Source organism: Lepidothrix coronata, unplaced genomic scaffold (genome assembly GCF_001604755.1).
Source record: "Lepidothrix coronata isolate B3197 unplaced genomic scaffold, Lepidothrix_coronata-1.0 Scaffold63, whole genome shotgun sequence".
In the NCBI taxonomy this organism is placed as follows: Eukaryota; Metazoa; Chordata; class Aves; order Passeriformes; family Pipridae; genus Lepidothrix; species Lepidothrix coronata.
Genome location: NW_016690243.1, coordinates 4,606,514 through 4,629,071, shown reverse-complemented (window position 1 = coordinate 4,629,071; position 22,558 = coordinate 4,606,514). Strand labels below are relative to the sequence as shown.

General features: G+C 36.8%; 1 protein-coding gene across 1 annotated transcript in view; it reads right to left on the bottom strand.

The window, feature by feature from the left end:
- CNTN1 (contactin 1) overlaps positions 1-22,558 on the bottom strand; it is a 241,077-nt gene that overhangs the window by 169,589 nt on the left and 48,930 nt on the right. Inside the window, exon 2 of the mRNA XM_017817884.1 lies at positions 1,192-1,237. The gene's annotated coding sequence lies outside the window, so the exon portion shown is untranslated. The remainder of the gene's footprint in view (positions 1-1,191; positions 1,238-22,558) is intronic.

The following is a 22,558-nucleotide window of genomic DNA, read 5'->3' as shown; positions in this document are numbered from 1 at the left end:
AACATTTCTTCCATGGAAAAAAAGATGCATTTATAAGCACAGAGGACAGAACTGCTATGAAAGTCTGGTTGCAGCAGCATGCATTGCTGCAAGTTTGAGAAACACACTAGCCTCCCGCATTGCCACACATAGAAAGTAAAAGACATGGAAGTTTAAACGTGCCAGTAGTAAATAACTTTAAGACAAGGAACCATGTTTTGTCATCAGAAGCTGTGACTTCCTCTGGTCCTTTTCTACAACAGAACAGTGAATTTCATTTCAGGCATTTAAAACTATACATTGTCTCTTATTTATGTTCTTATTTAAATGACAGTCCCAGGAACATACATTAACTTAATGCAACCTTTAAGTGATCTTCAGGGCAAAAAGTCATGCCTGCACACCCCTAATGAAAATCTAAGCATATTCCTATAGGCAATCAGATGGGTTATAAATCACTATGCTCCACTGAGCTGCCACTGTTATTTCAACTGTCCATCCCACCAGAGTAATTTCCTCAGAGGCATGCAATGTTCTTATTGCAGTGTAACCTGACTTTATACAGTAGCCTATATATTAACTTCCTATACTGAATACAGTCACCACTGAGCTATGGGCCTCCTATTGCCCAGCAGTATGTACACACAGAGTCAAGGAAAGAAGGGCTTTAGCCGTCTCTAACCTGATCACTGGGTACCACCTTTCCTGTTTCAAACACACAGACACTGTAGAACCCAAAAGGTCTTTTCTGAAGAGCTAACAAAAATACAGATCAGGCCCTATGCTTTTGTATTATATATATATGAAAAGCTTGTTCACTGTGGCTTTCATGGTAGATACAGTCTCAGGAGTACAGACTACTCCAACCTTCAAACAGGAAGCGATGCATATGGATATACAGATCAAATATAAATTCAAACCAGAGAAGCACTTGAATCAAAAGACCTTGCCAACAGACCTAATGCTAAAATGTTATATTTCTATACAGCTAAAATTTAAAAACACTGCTGAGGTCAAAGCCACAACACTGCTTCTGTGCATTAGCTGAGTACCTATTTCTGAATTAACAATGTTTTAACCACTTTTTCAAATGCACTTGGACTAATTATTTGCTCCTAAGAAGCTCATATCTTTCAGGTTGTTACTTAAACATGGTAATAAATTATTACTTTAAAACCATATGTAAGATCTGAAAAAAGAAAAGTCACAAACCTCTAATAAAGCGGGTTCTGTTTCCACACAAATCCACAGGCAGTATCTAGAATGAAATAAAGACAGAGTTTAGTTGTTTGCTCAATGCTCAGTTTTGCAATTACCAGTTCTGTTAAAATTTGTTATGCATATTTTCATAACATTCTCTCACAATCAACTTTCCCCCAGTGTTTCCAGCAATTCACAATCATGTTGGTTTCCAGTTAGTCACTTTTTTGTCTGAAGATAAGACATACTCATAAAATTCTACCAATATTAAAACTTTAAAAACAGATTAGGCTTGTGTGGTTTATTTTTTCTGATTACTTGTTATACAAGCTATTAGAGACTACCTTTAAAATAAGATTGGGTGCACATTTAGTTATTTTTTTCAAGTTATTGATACCTTACCAGAAAAACTTGAACCTAGAGCTCTCTCCTGCAGTAAATTAGACAAATGCCTGCTCAGACATATGCTGGTACACCATCACCAAACTTTTACTTTCTTTAACTCATTTCATTCTTCCCTCTATAGTATCTCTTGTGATCCCTCCCTTTGATTTGTCTCCATCACATTTTGGCATGCCCTTCCAGAATGATTCAAAAAAATTTACACAACTTCGGCTTTGATTTCTTCTGCCCAAACCTTCTCTAATTCACATCTGTGGATACTGTCAAACTACCTCCAAATCTCCACTGCCTCTCTTAGTAGTTCAGGAGTAGCATCCACTATACATCTAGATCAGTGGATCCTAGGTAGGAATTACACTACAGTGGCACTACTTGCAATTTTTCAAAACCTTCCAAGATCTAGTGCAACCCAAAACATCGTATAATACAGAGTACTCATTTCAGAAGACAGATTTCCAGCTTACTCTGTGCCTGTGTTTTCTTTTGTAACGTTAGTTCATTTGTATTATAAACAGAATTTTTAATTGTGACAATAGCCAAATGGTTAATGATTTAAGTATGTGAATGTGAACTAAGGAATGTTTTTAGATATATAAAGTCCAACTGCTAATTCTATGGGTGACATAAAAACCCAAGCATTCAGGCTCCCAAGCTGTACTACTTGGTAGGTAGCCTAGTCAAGGTGTGCTTGACTAGAAAACTCTAGAAACTCTGTTTCTCTTGCACTCTGACTTACTGTGACGTAAAACCAGATCTGACTGTCGGTGACTGTCAGATGAACATTTACAAGGTTGGAAATGTAGTAATTTCTCATAAGGCTTCGTTATGTTATGTAATCTTACTTGTCTCCTCTTGCTGCATGTTTGTGTAGAGACATAACTTTCTTGTGGCACCTTATCTCCTGAAGCTTAATGTCACAGTCTTCACTGTGCTGAGAGGAGAAGATGATTGGACTTCCAGGCTCATCCCTTCTCCCTCTTTATAAGTAAGTTAGCATGCATGTTAAGACTCTCAGGCTTAATCCTTCTGCTGCTGTTGACCTGAACAGAATATCAAAACATTTCTCATCTATAAAAAACATTTTTATTTCTACTTCCTTGTAACTACTCCTGAGACTCTGTGAACAAAAATAATTTTAACTTCTCTTACAGAGCCACGGCCACAAAAAGACTCACTTTGCCTAAGTTTTAGTCTCCATTCACTTACTTGCTGAATACATATTTGCATGATCAAAATTCTTAGTAACTCTGAAAACTGGTTTTAAAGAAACACATCTCAAGTAAGAAGTTGTTGGAGTAACAAGTTATTGAGAACATCATCAGTATAATGCAATATGTTCTGTCAGTCTTCCAGATCTTAATAGAAAGGTTTACCTCTTTGCTTCATAATTTTTTGTCTGGGGTGCAAAATAAACTAAAACACAGAAAAAACAACATCAAGGTTCTGAATGGTTTTCTGAAAAGGCAAGCATTTAAAGAACATCAATTTCTTATTAAAGTTCCCTTGGACAACTATGTATTCTTCTAAAGTAAAGACTTGAGAACTATTTCCTACTACATTCAGTAAAACTCCCTAACGCTACTACATAACTTTATATATATTATTTTCTAACATTCATTTGTGTTACATCAAACTCTGCACTTGTTAACAGATTTACATTCACTTCTTTCAACTGAAGCTTATGGACTGCTGTGCAACGTAGGAAGCAAAAAAAGGTTGAAGAAACCAACAGACATTAATGTAGTCCTCATGGCTCAGCACTTCCCTGCTTGCCACGGGCACAGCGGATGGAGGGAGACACTGGAAGAATCACTCCTGGTGACTAAATAAGTCATCTTCCAGAGACCACTCGGGAAGTGTCACAGTATACTGCTCTTTCATATTTAAGCAACAGCTTGGTACGTGAACTGAGCCACTGAGTCAGCTGGGAAAGCAGTTGTATTCATTTTATGAGGACAGACAATATTGCATCAGGTGTTATGAAAACATGATTTGATAATTTTAGCTCACAATATGATGAAGACAGGCAGAACATTTTTTTTTCAGTTTTATCCCACTTCTTCCATTCACAGTGGGCTGTAAAAGATAATGCAGTGAGTTGCTTGAATCTCCATTCATGAAAATTTATAGAAAAAACACAGAATTTTAGATCATCTTTGCAGATCTAAATTCACTGCAGCTTCAATCAGTGTGAGGCAAGAGAGAGAGTTGTGATGGAGAAAGATTACTGCTGAACACAATAATGCCTAAGCCATTATAAGTAGCTCTTGAAAAAGCCACTTTCAGACTATGCTAATCAGAAGAACCCATCAGTTCAGCACCAGGCACTGGCTGTGCACAGCAATGTCAAAAAAGCATCATTATAAATTAACCACCACTCAGAGAAAAGCTTTTTTGTAGTATTTGTTATATATATTAATCCATTGTGCAGGATACTATAGGAGGAGTACGTCATGCAAAACATCACCCATGGAAAAGAAACACGCACAGAATAAGCATCTTACAAAACTGAAAGACAATTACTTTGTTTATATCAGGAAGATATGTGTATATTTAGGATCTACTTAGGAATGGCTTCCGGATGGGAATACAGTATGCAGAGTACTGTGTAAATAAAAAAAAAGGCATTACTTTTTGTGCATGTTAAGGAGCTTAGATTTTCCAAGCTTCAAAGGTATATGAAGCTGTTACCTACCTAGAGATACTAAAGTTCATTTGGAAATCAATATGCTAGTTTGTCACACTAAATAAATAACCACAGTACCAACCATAAGACAAAGCATTTCTAAAGGCATAAATTGCATTCAAAGTTAAGTATCTCTTTTCATGTTCTGACACATATGGCCTTTCCCACAGGTTTTTCATAAAAGAAACCTCTAAAAAAAACCCAAATGCTTGAAAAATGCAAAAAAGATTATGTAGCTTAGCTCTTTCTGGGGCTATTATAGTAGTCACACTAGCCTTCCTTCAGATGAGATGTTAAACTAAGTAAGCTCAAAAGCTGAAGGCCTGGCTTAGATTCACTTAAAACCAGGTGCATTCACTGGAAGGTATGCACTGGTGTACACTATTTCAGTTAATCAGAAGTCCAATATTCAGAAAGCTCTTTCACTCCAAACTTCCCTCCCATTTCCAAGGATTTTGAAAAAAATCCAACTCCGATCTTTTTCATAAACCATTAACTGTAGGGTCATGGAAAAATCGCAAAACTATCCACAACCCTAGAAAAAACCCCAAAGTGTAGCACAACACTGGCACAGGAAAATACCAAAGGCATCGGCTAGAAAATACAAATCACAGCATAAAGGAGTGAGTTAGGTAAACCCAGCTTCAATAGTAGTAAACAGAAAAACAAGTATGATGTGTAACTGGGAATCAACTAAGGAAGTGCAAGTAAGGCAACTGTGCTAGAAAACTTGTAAAAATATCTCTAAACAGATTTATAAGGAGGTAGTAAGGGACTCCCACCATTAGCATGAAATTTGTCCTTGTACCAGTGTGCTAATGACTCATCCTAAACTCACTCATCTGCTCCTCCAGTTCTTGAAGTATCGACACCATCAGCCTGCAGCCTCAAATGATGCTAAAAGGGTGAGTGTACAACAGAGAAGGGAACGGGTACTTGAAAGTCTGTGTCTAAACTGTATTATTAACTATAATAACAGAGCTGGATTAACATAACATCTGTATTTTAATGACAAAGTTAAGACTATAGTTAGGCTAAAACTACACTTCCAGTTGCCACTGCTGAGTTAAGACGAGGTTAAGCAATTTTTACATCTCGTCACCTTCCACAACCTGCAGACTTTCATTAGAAATTAAGGTCTGCAAACAGGGGCAACAAGGTCCCTGAGCAGTGGATATCCCAGTTCTAGCCTTTCTTCAGGCGAATCCATTGCAAATCCAGGCTGTAAACAAGACAACTTTCCAGTGCAAAAGAGAACAATGTCAGTGTGCTAAGAGTCTCTGTAATGCTTGTTCCCCATTTATTCTGAATTTAACTCATGGCCAAAGCCATGGCACTGCTTTCACAAGGAATTAAAATTGAGCATTATTAGTTATGCATTCATAGTGAAGGTGTATCACAAAGCAGAGAGACAGATACAGCTCCTGCTGAGAAATTATGAAGACTTTTATCCTGAAATTATTTACATATCATGGACTCTATTCACATAAGTAATCCTGCAGGACTGGGACCTTATTTAATCTTTCTTCAGAAACTGAGACCACTCAAACAGCATAGAGTTGTTTATATCACTGTTCTACCACTAACTTAGCTGTAGTGTTGCAAAGAGAATTTCCAACATATTAAAGTATTACTGAAATAATATAAACAATTTGCATTTGAAGAGCATATTGTCTAGTCCAAACAATACAGCAGGAGATCCTCTCCATCTCCTAGGAAATCTCTAACATACCACTTTCAGACAATGATGTTACTCATCAGAGAGTACGAGACAGAAACTGATTCTGGCAAAACCAAAAAGTTCTGTGGTAAGCTAAGTAAAAATATGAATTTCTGTTGCTGTAAATACAAGAAGAGGTTAAAAAAAGAGAAAAACAAAGACTGCTGCTATTTGACAAAGATACAAAATGTCTTCTTTTTCATTAAACCACCCTTTTTTCTAGAGAATCTTCAAGCTTGTTTTGTGAGTATTATTCCAGAAACCATGTGATAACATAAACTTTAGTTATGTACGTCACCATCCTACCACATACTATAGCACTGAAAAACATTAAACAATCACTCTGTGCGTGTGAGATGTAGTATTCCAAATGTCTTAGTGGGGAACAAGTTGGAACCACTCTAAACTGCAAGCCCCCTCATTTCTGTATTACTTCAATGTTCATCAAACATCAGAAAAATAAGAAAATTATTTATTTCATAGCTAACCTCACCAATCACATACCATTTATTGACACTTGGGCAATTAAATAAGCTTCTCTAAAAAGATGGGGATATTTAAATGGAAACCTGTATTTTGAAGGATCTAGTAAATTTTATTCTACATTCAACATCAAGATGTTCCCTCTGTGCCATTCATTGTTAAGTGGTATTTTCAAGCCCTGACTTTACTGACATTTAGTTCTTATCTTGGTTTAATCTCAACCCCAAATGACTCAGATTTGTGTGAACAAATTTCATTCACACATAAGCCAAAACAGACAGACAAATGACATCACCCTGTGTACTAGATCTTCATAAGGGTACATCTATAAAAATTTAGGTGGTATTTCAGTGAAGTACCAGTATTTCAGCCTAGGATAGTATTTCCAGTAATCAATGCCAAGGATGTTCTTCACCACTGACCAGAGCAATTGCTAGCCCAGTTAAGGCTACATATGAAAAGTGCTTTCCTATTTCAGGAAGTGGAAAAAATCAAATGTTTGCTGACTCCCTCATTCTCATGTATTGTAGCACTACTGTATTTGCTCAGAAAGATAATGTGACAATTTGAAAAAATGGCTGCAATAGAAGCATTTGCTGAAACAAAAATCATCAAATCAAAAAGGTTTGCCAGAGTGAATCAAGCTCAAACAATTTATCAAGAGCCTTCAAATTTAAGGTTGTCAAAGTTCTGTAATATATTACTGTTAGTACATGAAAGAAAAATCATCTTTCATCCTTGAGAATAACGTTAGCAAAGTGCATTCAACCTGCTCAGGCAGAGCTATGATAACAACCCTGTTCACCACTGGACATGGAGACCTTCAATCCATCACTGTAGGATTTGATAAAACTGTTCCAAGAACTGCCAAAAGGTTCAGATTTAATTACCACTGAATCAATAGAAAGAAATATTACAGAAAATTATGAGTTCTTCATCATTTAAGTTTTCTGATTGCTGACTTCTGGGCTTCAGAGGTAGCCTGCTTTACCTTCTAAACTCTAATTCATCTGATCTAGAAAGAGTAATTAATTTCTACTCCAGAGAACATAAAATTGTCAACACTTCAAAGTATGTTCCATAGGCCTAGATTTACTGTTAAGAGCAAGGAGTTGCATCTGCCCTTGTTTCTATCATGCAGAACACCAATTAAATGAAAGACGAAATTCTTCATTATGGGGTTATCAGATGGTCAGTGCACGCTCGAAACTAAAAGGAGATTTGGATTTAACTCTGCTTATAAAATGAGAAAGCACATTGTATCTTCTCCTTAGAAACAACTAAAGAATTTTTGGTAGGAGTAGGAGTAGGATTGCCTTAAACTTTCTGCCAGCTAGCAGGATGGTAAATAACCTAGTCAAAGAACTCAACCTGGAAGAAAAAAGGAAAAATCACTAAAAATTCTGCAACCTTTAAGGTACTAATTTGTTTCTCTGACAAAATACCGCTACCGCAAGTATCAAGAGTCAGGAATAAACATACTACTGTTTCAATGGTATGCAATAAAATAACTTATAAAAAAAAAGAAAGTATATGGGTATTAGTTTTTATTTTCATGCATGACACTGAACAGAACCTCTAAAACCATGATACAGTAAAAGCGCTTCAGTTTTATTCATGAAATCCTGTTAAGACATTTTTATTAAGAAAAAGTCCCTGTAAAAAAAAGGACACAAGAATGTATACCTCTAGCTGTACTAGCAAGTAAATATCATCGTTTATATCTGACTTGTTTCCACATTGCTTAATAATTCAACTATGCATAGTAAAACAGAAATACTTGGCAAATTTTTCTTTGCATTTATTTGAATACCCACAGAGCAACATAAGTTTCTGCAAGAGATGACTGAAGAAGCCTAAGATACCCGAGTCCTACAGCTTCACCTGTCTGTATTGCCTCAGTAAGAATTCTAGCTGCATGCTCCATAAATTGCCCTCCACTTAGAATGCCCCCATAGCGTGCCGTGTATCTTGCTTAAGATCTGAACAAGGTATAGCCAGATCTGCATGTGTGTGTGCTCCCAGCAGAACAGGTAACCATGAGGTAACACGCCTCCTTAACAGGGCCAGTTGCAGCCATTTTGGAAAATTCCATTCTTCCTCAAGTTTGAATTAGAAATTGCACAATAGGTTCAAAAGTTACCAGAGAAACACCAGTGACTGTACAATTGCCTAAGCCTCATTTTCTTAAAAACGGGCTAAACAATATGCAGGATTTTGTTTTTTATTAAATATTTCTTTCAAAAACTAGTTACTGATGAAGCCCGCCATGGGCTTTCCTTGCCATTCTACTAACATAAATCTCACATTTGCATATAGCCAGGGAAAATCAGCTTCTTTGGGGTTAATAAGGCAAATTTTTTTCACCTCTTTTCATTTCTCTGAAATGAATCAATTAATGGAAGTATTATTTTATGCAAAATCAGTCCATTGAGAACTGCACTGTATCATCAATTCCTGTCACATGAACTACCATCTCTAAATATCAGATATTAATTCTAGTAAGATAGTAATCACTTGGATTGGATTCAATCTGAATTAAAATAAAAACCATTTCTGTTCCATTACATGCTCCCTGATCAAATTATCTTTCCACAGAGGCATTTTTTGATGTTAAAAACAAAACAAAGAATGTTTCCCAGAAGTCCAAAAATGTCATAAGTAATAAACACATCTTTACTGCCCAGTTTCTGAAATACCAACTCATATTCATGTTGAATGATTTAATGATTTTATCCTGGTGTCTAGTGAACCAAAGTCTCCCCTGTAAAACCAGTATGTATGATTTCACACAGTTTGGCACAAACGGCATTCTAGACCCAGAAAACGCTAATTCTGTTTACCTCAGCATCCCTAATAGTCCATCTCCTCATTTTCCTATTAAGCCTCCCTTCTGGGCTTAAAAGCTGAAAGTTATAAAAAACTTAACCATATATCAAGCATACAGCCAGCTTAGACCTTCACCAAGGAGTCATTTCTCTTCTGAAGCAATACGGTTAAAGCATCAAAATACGTATCATAATGTTATGGTGTACAGACTTAGACTTAATATTAGCTTTGTAATAAATACCTAAGAGCATAAATAATTATCTGCTGAGGAGACTGACCTGTGCCCCAAGATAAACCAGACAGAACTAGACACCTTTAGACTTGACTACCTCAAAGGAAGACAATGTTTTACTGAGTATAGGTGGAAAGGAAAAGTGAGTGGAAAGCACATTTTCTTTTTCTGCAGAGCTCATGGTCACAGTTGCAATTTCCCCAAACTGGAGGGGAGTGAGAAGGACGAAAATGTAAGCACTACTACCTTAACTACAGGACAGTTAATGTGGGAGAATAACTGTGCTGAAGTTCTGATCATTTGTTTTCCATTTCTATGATTCATAATAAACAGATTTCTCCACTGGCAAAAATACATAAAGCGCTGAATTTTAGGATTTTGGATTACCTCACCTGATAAGGAAGCTCTCAGGGATATAAATGGGCCCATGTCATGAAAAATGAGATTAGGATTGCTAGGAAAACACTATGAGAGCTTTCCTGATTAACATTATGTATATTGTCGGATCACACAGAGCCCAGAGATCATGGCTCTGTTAAGTTACCTGTATCATGTCACACAGCACAATGCAGCTCAGCCTGTGCTTTTTTTACCTGATCCAGAAGATGCAGAGCAGCTGTTTGAACAGTAAACACAACTCCAATAGTCAGATGTTTCTGCTGTGCTTGCACACTGCGTGGCAGCTGCTACTTGCCCTTCCAGCGCATGACAGAAGCTGAGGTGTTTCCTCCTATCCAGACATAGACTACTAGAACTCCATCACTGCAGCTGCCAGTGAGTCATGAAACTTAGATCCAGCACAGCTAGAGCCATTTCAAAGTGCAGGGCTCAGTCCTCACAGATTTCATAGGCAGAGGAAACCAAGACAGGCAAATGATAGGTGGGAGGTAATGAAGGCAAAGAGTAGCACTGTTACCTGTTTGTATGCATACACATAAAGTGTCTGCTGTTCCCATAACAGTAAGTGGGTATTTTCTAGTCTGTGTATCATGAAATACTAAGAAAATTCTCACAAAACCAGTGAAAGAATATCTAGCTTCTGGTGCACTCTCATCCCTCACAAGGGAGATATCTTGTGATTGCTTTCAGAAACGAGCTAATGAATTATACCAATTAACCACAATTAATTACCAATCTGGTTTAGTTCTCCATCTCATCTGTTTTACTTTGCTGACAGCCATTGACAGCCACTACTTTGTTGACAGCACCATGACCACATGAGGGAAGACAGTAACTTTAAACCCCAGAGAACTCCCTAACCATTACCAGTTAAGCAAATGGTATTTATGTTTGTTTTTATTTTCATTCCTTCTCCTCTTAGTAAGGATAAGGGATAAAAAATACAAGGAACAAGTAATAAATCACTGCGGAATATTAATTTCTGATAAAAGAGGACACACATCCCAATAAAACTTACCCTTACATCAGAACAAATGAATGAAAACAGACAAGCCTACAGTGGATTGTGGCCCCCCATGTGAGAGAGGACATCTTTGCTGCTCTGGCACATCCTCAGAGTCACGTTAGTCCCTACCACCATGGACTGAATGGCTTCTGTAGCACCTGCTAAGAAGGGAGCTCTCCCACAAAGAGCACTGTACCTTGGCCTGGATGGCTTAGACCAGCAGCTCCTGTAGTACAGGGTCAAGGACCTTCCTTCACCTCCACCTTAGGAGAACATCAGACTCAGTAAATGCATCTCCTCTTTTGCAGAAGACTGTTGAGGCAGTTATTTTCACTGCACCAATTCCCTCCTACCTCTGAGGAGGTCAGATCTTACTGATTCTCCTTTACCGGAAGAAAATTAAATTCTTTGCCCCAATTTCAGTCTTTGCTAAAGATATTTAAATGCCTTTCTATGGCTCTAACAAGTCTCAAAAAGTCTTCTGGTGCTTATATCTCATAAAAAATAGGAATTGGGAAAAATAAATGTCGATTTCATTATGTGATGCTACATATAAGCTACAAGTTTCTCTCTTACTTGTCTAGTTTTTTCTAAAAAGCCCATACAAATAAATAAATATATAGTTTCTTCCATAAGAATTTGCAAAATAATAGCCAAATTCTGCTCTGACTGAAGTTGCTGTTAAGATTTCAACCAATCAAACAGGATACAGTATCCTGTACTAACTGTACGATCTCAACACATCCTCCCAGGTTTCCCCTTATAATATGAACTCAGAGAAGATCAATCATCATTGCATATCACAAAAACACTGCAAGAACAGACGTACACTGCTTAGGAAATTCCTGCACTCTCAAGCATGGAGCTTTGAACCTTGCCCTCCCCAGCACAGTCCCTTGAAAGAAGGGAATGTATTTTTGTATAATCCAAAGGTGATGGATTATATGATGTGCAAAATCTAGATTGGATTTATTCTTTGCTTTTGTCCTCACAGTAACACACATATATCAGTTGAATATTTATGTATCAAGGCTAAGCGTCAAAATCAAAGTTTATGTAAGACACAACAACTTTAAAGGAAGAGACTAAAATGCTACATTCAGTTTTAACTGACACATCACAAAATCTGAAGCTCAGTTCTGTATATGCAGTGTCATTCAGGAAAAGTATTAACATTTCATGAACTCTCACTCTCTTACAGTTAGAATCCTGTTGTCATTGGTTCTGCTGCTTCTGCATCCTTAAGTTTAGTCTTTCAAAACCAAAGCAATTTCAAAATTATGGTTTTACTTTCAGATAAGGAACCCCACTACTAGCTTGTTACCTGGATAGAAAACTGATACTCCAAAGTTAGATATTTGAGCTCTGTTTTGATATTTTAGGTGAGATCAAATAGCACACAAGTTATTCCAGGCAGTCAACTGCCTAAACCTGTAAAATAGAGCTGCTTTTGCACAGTTCTACTCAACAATTTGTATAGTTCTAGGAAAATGAAAGATGGAAGGGATATCAGAATATTAAACAGGCCATATACATGCTGATTTCCTAAACAGTCAAGGTGTGCTTCCTCTTAACTGTACAGGGACAACTAAGTGGTTATGCCAATTAACCTTACTAGTCTGGCTTGGTCAGTGGTGACTCATAGCTAGGTAGACCTGATAGGCCACAGCTGCCTTTGATAGTTACATTCCAACCTGCCCATCCATTTAAAAATTATTAGGGGTCTCCATTATATGGATTGTTTCCTTTTCTTCTCCCCTAAAAAACAGTCGGTTGCCTACAATGTCATACTATTGGGTCTGAACAATCTGCTAAGGTGCTAAGCAAACCCCGTGTACACCAAAGCTAGCCACAGTTGCTACTGTCTAAAGCCATCACCTTCTTTGGCTTTTTAACCCAAAATTCATACTGCCCCAAATGAGAATTTTTTATGCTCATTATGAGTGATTTGGAATTGTTAAAGAAAAACATCTGAAGATATTTCTAAAGTTGCTTTACTCTCAAGAATCTTCTCTTTCTTCCTTTGTCTCAAACACTGCTTATACCAAGGACTGTCTTGAAAATGCCCTTTGAGAGATTATAGCTGTAGATGCAAGTTGAACTGTACTGCATTTTTGACAGATCTAACTAAACATCTGAAAGCACCCATGAACATTGAGAATAATATACAGCTTTGCAGAAGTGTCTTTTTGGATGCTCTAACTGCAGTGCTTAACTAGCGTAGCTGCCAATTTGAACCTTCATAAAATTGTATATAAAGTCTCCTGTGTTTTATAGAAATTTATAGAAATTGCTCGTACAGACTTCCCCAATACATGCTAGATTATTTCTCATATCTTTTAATTGCACACTCTTGGCCATCCAAGAGGTGCCAAACAGTCTGCATTTTAACTCTTCCCCAGTTTAAATATATACAAGTAGAACTGATTCTGCTCAAAGAATTTTAATTTGGACCCTTAAAATAAAACCTATTTTTCCCCATCAAAAAGAGAATCAGAAGGCAGATAAGTGTTGGTTAGAAATATTTATCTATTTTCATTTTTCATTCTGAAAAAGAGATTGGAAAAAACATCCCTTTCTATGATTTATTTTGTTTTGTTTTACTTCTGCTGCTATTTACTTTGCAAGAAAATCTTCCACTGTGGGCAACAAAAATCTTATACTATACCTTCCAACTGAAGGACAAAAAACTTTCTTGACATTTTTCTCAGTTACTACCCCGGGGACTTTCCCTGAATATTTTCCAGAGATGGTAAGAGGAACTCTTTCTTTCCTGAGTTAAGGATAAAAGGCCAATATAAAGGCAATAAAAATTACCTGTAACTTCTACTCAACAGATCTTCACTTTCATATCAATTTGTGGTATGTTTGGCTGCATGTTTTGCTTATGTTTGTGCAGGCCTTCAAAATAAACTGGTTAATGCAGCACCACTAAATGCCAAGTGTAGGAAACAGAATCTAGGAGGAAGCTCACCAGTACTTTTCAAAACCATTTTTATTAAAGGAGAAGTAATGTCTCCTGTCACCTTGTACTGTCTGTTAATGCAAAGGAAAAAACAGATGCCTACTAGTCACTAGAGACTGAGAATGTAACTTTCCTCAGTATTTTCCACAAAAATGATTGCTTTACATCTTCTTTTACTGCTCCATCAGTTTGTAGATTGCTGAAGAAAAGTTTCCTATTATAGACCACACATTACCTTGCAAAAAAACCCCATGAATGCAAGGAAAAAATAGTAACAAGAATACAGTCAGCACAGAACAATATTAATTGTTAAAAGGAACTGCCGATATTCTAAATAATAATGCACTATCCATCTCTGAATTTTGACAGGTAAGAATTGAAAAATGCTGAAGTTTCATTTAGTTTCCTGTTCAACAGCTGCTTTCCCAAATCATCCCCAGCTGAAGAACTCCCAGGACTCTGGCATACATCACAGAGCCCAGCTTTCAGCAGACAATGACAACCCAGTATCTCCCCTCACAAAGGGACTTTTATTCACATAGGAGTTCAATAATTCAATAACAACTTGAGTGTGCAGTAAATGAACTGATATGAACGAACTTAGAACGTGGCAAGAATGGCTTATAAAGCCCCCAGGCAGTTACAACATTTCTGAATCCTTTCTAGCACATGGAGAGGAAGAAGTGTCAATGACACCAGGAGGTGCAGCAGGTGGAAAGGCAGCCGAAGCTGCACAGGACCTTCTGCCCCAGAGAGCAGGCATCTCCCCTGGGGGGATTACACTGATTTTTGCTGCTGTTGGCAGCCATCCAGCTCTGCTAACAGAGAGAGATACACACATGGAATCAAGTGCCAAATCATGCTAAACATAGACACAGTGATGCTGAATCTTGAGGGACTAAAGTCCTTCTTCCTCTACTCCCCTTTCACATCGAAGTGGGGGTTTTGGTTTTTGGGAAAACTCTTTGGTTTCTGAACTCTTTTTGTTCTCTTTAGAGTACCAAGTGCTACTGCAGCCCTCCTACAGTTATCCTATGCTTCAGCAACCATAAGTTTTTTTATAGCAGGCCGTTGATAACACTGCTCAAAATATACATTATACACCCTAATAGCCTGGATTGCAGGGTTGGTTCTGGCAGCTGTATGACAGTTCCATTACAGCACAACTACACCGAGCCTACAGGAATGAAAATGTGAGAAGATTTACTTTCTCTCCATTGATATTAAATCCTTTGAAATTACACAACAAAAAAAATGCTCAGCTCTTTGCTGTCCCTGCAGATGAATGCATACATAAAAATGAAATCCAATGGACCGTGCTGTCATTTTTTCAAAGGACATCAGCAACTCTGAGAGAGGCAAGGAGCTTACTGCACTTACTGCACAGCTTACTGCACTTACTGCACAGCTTACTGCACTTCACACCATTGGTTTCTCGCCTACAGTGAACTGTACAACCTGGTCATGGCTCCAGGATTAACCATCATATGCTCTTTCACAGCACAAACAATTAAGCATTTTGCCTGGGTATATATTTTCATCTTGAAATGGAGGAAGATTTATTTCTACTATTCTTTTTTATTTTTCTTTATTAAGGTAGAGGAAGCCTACATAGCTTAAAAAAGCCAAGCTATGGTGTTTAACATCTGTCTTTTTTTCCCTATATTTTTATTTAAATTTCCAATGTACAAATTATCGGAAGACATTCCTGTAATGAGATTCTACTTAATAATGTGACAGTTATCAGACATTTCTGCCAAAAAAAACCCAGTGGAGGGGGATGGGGGGAACACATCAGACCTGCAGCATATGTTATTTATTAATATGATTTTACTTCTGATTATTCATCAAATTATATATTATACTTCATATTCCAACAACATAATCTAAAAACACTACCTGTCAGTTTGGTTATAAAAGGCTCTTTTAAAGAAAAAAAAGAACAGTAAATGGAATTTATGAGAAGACTAACTGAAGGCAAGCTTGCCAAAGAGCAACAATGTTTTGTTATGCTCCTTACTAAAGCAGAATCTTTTTTAATTAACATTTCATTATTTTTTAAAAATAATTTTATTTTAATATCTGTCATAACCATAAAGATTTCTACGAGGCTCCAGTATCTTGTGTCACTGTGTCTAGGGAACAGTATCATACTTGCAAGAGGTAGACAGCTCAGGCAATGCAGTATCTCCCACTCAAACCAACATGGGTCCAATAATGCCATGTTGCACACTACCTATGCTATCTATATACAACTATTCACATCTGGTGGAGCCTACTGAGGCCAGAGCATTGAAAGGGGGCACACTGTATGCTTTTTATATTGTTAAGGCAAAGAAGATACTTTAAGCATCATCAGCACTTAGAAGTGAGTAGCCACTGTCAATCGGATTTGTGGATTCTGAAAAAACATGGGAAAATGTTTGGTTTGCCCAATTTATCAAAAAACATTTTATTTCCAGAGCTGCTCAGCATTGAAGTCCATCTGCCAGGACTGTGGGGACAGGATGGAAATCACAGCTGGTGCTTTCTGTCTTCACCATGGGCAGAAAAAGCTGCAGTACAATTGCAGGGTAAGATGGGTTACATAATTTTGCTGGAGGCATAAAGATTGCTGAAGACCACTGCATACAGTAACAAACATTTGTTTACACAAGGATATATATATCTTCAATGCATTGTGCCTAACAAACTCACAGGCATTTTTAGGATACATGTTTCTGACAGAGTTGTCAGAATTCTGACTCAAAGGAAATACTTGTATCTTATGGAACTTGGCAGTGTAGAAATGGTCTTTTAAAAAGGATATTGCTGAGCTATTTGACATTACCACAGGTACATAATGCAGTTGAAAATGCCTGCTTTGTTTTACATGTTCAAGATAGTCTTCTGAAATGTATCCATCTCCTACCTACTTACAGACTTACTCTTGATATTTGTACTTACCTTCTATGTTACCAGCTGTGTTTATGAAAAATGTATCTCTAGAAATAAGTGATTCTGGCCTTCATCGAGGGAGTGATAAGTGCATACTGATTTTGAGCGCAACCTTTTAAAAATATGTGGGCTTTAATTCATTCTACAGAGTGCAAGCTCTAAGGACAAGTAAAAAGATCGGTATGTGATTTATTTTGTATTATACTGAGAATAATGAAGTAGCAGAAAAGAAAGCATAAATCGAGACTGCTTTTACAACTATCCTTGCTCTGCTACAAGAACCATTTTTTCTAGATTTCCTGGTCCTCCAGTGTCGAGTATAATTTCCTTCCTCACAAATTTATTTTCTCTCCTTTCCTTTTTATACTTTCATGGTGTATATCATCTCCTTAGGACACTCAGTATGGTCTACAGGAAGATCTGGCATGACATTTGCCAACTCACACCCTGCTTTCTCATCACAGCCCCTCCCACCTCCCTTGCCACCACTCCTGCACCAGCAGGGCAGGGATGATTTTCACATCTCTTGCCATGGTGCTTACAGCAGAGTCTACCACAAAGTATAGTTCAGATGACTGAAATCACTTAGCACAGTATCCAAGCTCCTTTATCATACTATAACAGAAAAGCATGGTCATGCCACCCAGATTGGGTACATACACTAAATGGACTGCCTAACACAGGCAGCCTAACTCAACCATTCCTTCAACATATGAACCAGGACCCAGCAGTGCCTCTAGAGTAAATTAAAATGTCAGTATGCAGCACATTTTCCCTGCTGGTCCTGCTAGCTGTCCACAGCTACTACAGAGCTGGGAGTGCCCATCCCAGTGCAGACTATACCGATACAGTAGCTGGAATTCATAGCACCATGCCAAGCTAACCCTTGTTTCTCAAAGGGGCTGATTTATTTGGACAGTGTAACTATTATCTTATGGTGTTCCATTGCAGATGACTGTCATAAGGTTATCTCTGAATGGCAGTTGTCACCCTCATTCTGATGGGCATCTAGTTAGTATATAGAGACTATAACTACACAACATACTATACAGTCAGTGTTTTAAGTCTTAACTTTGACTTCAAGGAATAATCAGCACATACCTTATCTACTATGCATCTTAAACCATTATTATCTTTACTTATATACATAGGAAGCGATACATTTATACATAGGAATGGAACTGAACTAAACTAACATCCCTGAACTTACATACCAAGACCATCCTCTTCCTTTAAAAGCAACTAGATGTCAGGTCTTTGAACAAGGCTAACATACACAAACACACACACACAGAAAGATTCGAAATAGGCAAGAAATATTTGGACTATGCAGCCTGCAAATATAAATTACACTATTCTATCTTATATGGCTTTAATGTATCAAACCAAAATGAAGTATGAGAGGAAAAATGAGAAGAGAAATATCAGTCAAATTATACACAGCAGCCCGGCATTGTTAAGCTCTACGAATCTTGTGACTGTAGAGCTGCAGTATTTGAATTTTATGCAGCATTCATATGATATTTCTGTAGTCTACATAACACACTGAAGACTTTTCAAAAGGAAAGAAACTTCCTACAAGCTGTGTGATAATCAGGCATCACTAAGAATACTAAACCTGAAAATACAGATACACACACACGATTGTATACCATCAAATTTATTTCCCTTTTTCCAATGTATTTTTTTCTTTTTGTATGAGGCTCTAAAACTGGTATTTGGTTATTTTTTGGCTGCGAGAAGAAAAACTACTGAACCTTAGCTGAAGCATTCCTTAAGTTTTTCAGGAATTTATGTCTCAGATCTGCTTTTCAGTCCTGTTTCAATCTTTTGTATGTGGCTGGAGTATTTGATCATTTACTAGTCTTAGCAGTCACAAAAGCCACAGTCAAGAACATGACTTGCCGCCAAACATACTCTGACAACACCTGTAAGCATAAAGCTCAATGACTTAGTTGGCATGAAGGGAAAAAAAAAGGATCCTCTTCAATTCTAATGTCGTGCAAAAGGTCTTTACAATAACCTGTCCTCTGGAGACCTCAGGGAGGTGTAAATAGTAATTTCTGATTAAAAAGTACAATGACCAGCAATTTTTCTTTTTTTTTTCCAGACAGCAACAGCCTTTCATTCAGTAGGTTTTCCTTCGTAACTGATGGCGCAGTCATTTCTTTGGTGATAAAGAACTGAACAGCATTCAGCCACTGCTAGAATTACCAGGCTTTACTTAGCAGAGTGTCAAACACGGCTGCTGATGGCAGGTTCTGGAGTCTACTTCCCCCATGGCTGGAGATAGCATTTCTTGCCTGAGAAATCACCTGGGGAAGCCAGGAGGCTTTAGAATAGACTGTTCATAAATGCAGAGCCTCTGGTATCTTATGAGCAGTATATTTAGAACATATGATCAGACATATTTTATTATTGTAAAACCGAGTCCTTCACATATTTGTACACAGGGGCCCAATTACCTCCCCAGACAGCAGTGATAAGGCAAGCAAGTACTTAGACCTAAGCACACACAGACCCTTGCCAAGGACAGCAGAATATGCTTGAGTTTCCCTCCTGAACAGCAGCACACCAGCAGATTTTACAGCTCTCTGAGGCAACTTTTTCTAAATAAAAATGGACTATCCCTGTCAGTGTTGTTTCTCTTATGAGATAGGGAAGAAGGCAGGGTCCTGAAGTTCTCCATGGCAGCTCTTGGTCCCCATTTCCAGGGCTGCTATCACAGCTAGGCCAGATCTAGCTGGCAAGCGTTGTGCAGCCAGTTGTATTTTCAGTCTCAAACACTAACTCTTACCTTTCTGGGGCATCTGTTTGGTTTCAATCCCAACCCAAAATCTGTGGCTAAATAAAAGGCAAGAATATTAAATCAGGTAGCTGACTCCCAAGAATGAAACAGTAACATCAAGGAACTTTTCCCTTTGGTCTGGAAGAGACTGATCAAATCCTATCATAAATCTGAAACAGAATCATATCTTTACTGTGCAAAGAGAATTGATCAGCAACATAAAAATAGGACAGCAAAACAGTAATTTTTTCTTCATTATGGTAACTGTATAACCCAAAATAAACAACTTCATATGCACCAGCTGCATGTAAGAGTTATTTCAAAGGCTGACAACTGCCCACTCTATTTATGTAATCTAGAAGTTTGAAGTATTTATGTTATTAAAATCCAGCATGCAGTAAAGATCTGGTTTTGTTTCGACAGGTCCAAAGCACAGACTATACACCAAGATCAATTTTTTTCTAACAAAAATTGAAAAATATTACTTTACTGAATTTCTAGCTAGGAATTGTTTTATTGAAAATAACAACGCAGGAAGCATTGGAAGGACCAGTTTGACAGTGAGACAAATTAAATGTAAGAGAATTCTTCCTACGTAAATTCAAACATTGCTAATTTCTTATTTTATCTGATCGTCCTTGGTCATCTCTCATTCTTATTATGCTTCTGTGTGCTTTTTTCCTGCATGCATAGTATTTATTTTCAAACCAAAATATTCTAACAAAATTAATGAAACAGCATATTCTAACTGAACTCTTTAAGTGTAGATTGGCTAAATAAGGATATTACCAGTTTCATATTCAGTCACACATTTTTGCAACCTTCTCCATATTTTAGTAATTTAGCAATTTAAGTAATTTAGTATTTAAGCAAACTTTTTTATTAAAAAAACCCACGGAATTGTTATAAAACATAAGAGTGAAGTTAGTATTTTTCAATGAAATTTTAAACTACTGCTGTGCCAGGAATCACTACAGCTTTATTATTTAGTTTTCTGCATTATCCCATCAAAATTTCTGTCAAATCTCCCTGTTTCCACATCCAAACATGTTGCTACCAACTTTGGAGGGATGATAAGAGTCAAGAGAGGTGATAAATGTTCTCATTTCCTCATCTCACTGCAAATAGAGAATTCATCCTTATTTTCTACAGTTCACGAAAAGAAGGCAAACTTTAAAACCAGCACAAAACATTTCCGGCTTTGCCTTTTGTATGCTTAAGAAAATTATTAAAACTCGTGTAAGATTAAATGTCAATGCTTTCATGGTTAATTGACATAAATTATCTAATACTTATTTCTATAATTTCATTTCACTCTATACCCTGCTCATTTTGCATTCTGAAGGAGAGAAGGGCAGTTTTTCAGCTGACCTAATGAAAACACTGCCATGACAAATGAGAAACCAACCTGTGTGCAGTGGAATCCGGCTGGAGAGAATGCTAATTCTCTGCCTCAATACTGCCTTCAAAGAGATTATTCAAGCCTCTCTCTGACATGGAACACAGTGACCAGCCAGCAAATGCTAGAGATGAAAATAACCTTTATCTGTTTTAACAAAAAGGTGAACTAAAAAAAGCAGTCAGTCTTATCCTCAATGTTTACTATTAGCAATGAACAGAGTGACTTTATTTAGTGTTTATTCAATAACTTTCATTGATAAGTTACTGTAGATTTTTTAATTATTAAATCAGTATAATTTATCTACATAAGGCAAAAGGAAGAATAAAATAACCTGATGAATTTACTGTCCTTGTGAACAGGTGGAGTGTTTTATAGAATTCAGGTATCAAACGCCCAAGAGCATGAAGACAACTGGGATGAAAAAATGTGGCTCAGATTCAATCTATGAAAGATGCATGAATGAACCAAAGTCAGCAAATTAATCAAAATACTAAGAATAATGACAATGTTGTGAAGGTGACAAAATGTACCACGGGAGAAATTACCTAAGATTTCTAAATTTTTACCTGCAGAAAAACAAAGTGATGTACAGTAAGCAGCCTACACTACCATGAATGCACCTAACTCATTAGTACTAACTTTTTCTCCTGAGCAGTAGTTTCAATGTATTTTAAACTTACAGTAATTAGTGACATAGGGAAGTCAAGATATTTTGTCTCAGTCAAATTTTAAAAAAAAGTCCAAATGAAAGCAGGCTGATATTATCGGCTGTAGAGATATTTATAAATAAAATCATGAGTACAGTGTTCTCTGAGTGAAGCAAAATATCACCCAATAAAAATCAAACTTGGCAGTGCCTTCCATTATTACAATTATTATTATATTACTATGTAAATGTTATTAATATATAATATATCAGCATATATATGACATATACAATATATTATAATGATGATTTATTATATGCTATCATTATGAGGACATAATGATACTGATATCAAGCTTTCATATACTGCTTTCCATCAGCAATATCAAAGCACCTTAGAAAAAGAGAAGTATTTCCATTTTATGTATGGAGAAGTCAGACACAGAAATGATCTGAGAGGGTTAAACATCAAGAAAATATGAATGCCACCTCTATGCACTGAATATTTTCTGTAGTTATAGGCAATTTTCATAAAATTTTATCAGCATTTCATGTCTCATTAGAAAATAAACAAAAAAACTAATTCACAATACATTATTGAAGCACTTAACAGCATGGACAATTTCATGGCAAATTTAAAGACGTATCAGCATCTGAAAGTACAATTTTAAAAATTATATTTACTTATTACTTATCTTTGGTTGGTCATGATAAATTAAATCACAAACACTGTAAATAATAAAAAATGTGCTATAAATAACACTAAACTCTCTTGTGGGGTACTACTGCACAGAAAGAAGGGCAGATTAAATTTCTAGTGAGATTTTTTAATTTTATCTCTAAAAGTGCTGTTATTTGGAGTAGTACAATTGCAATGCATTGCT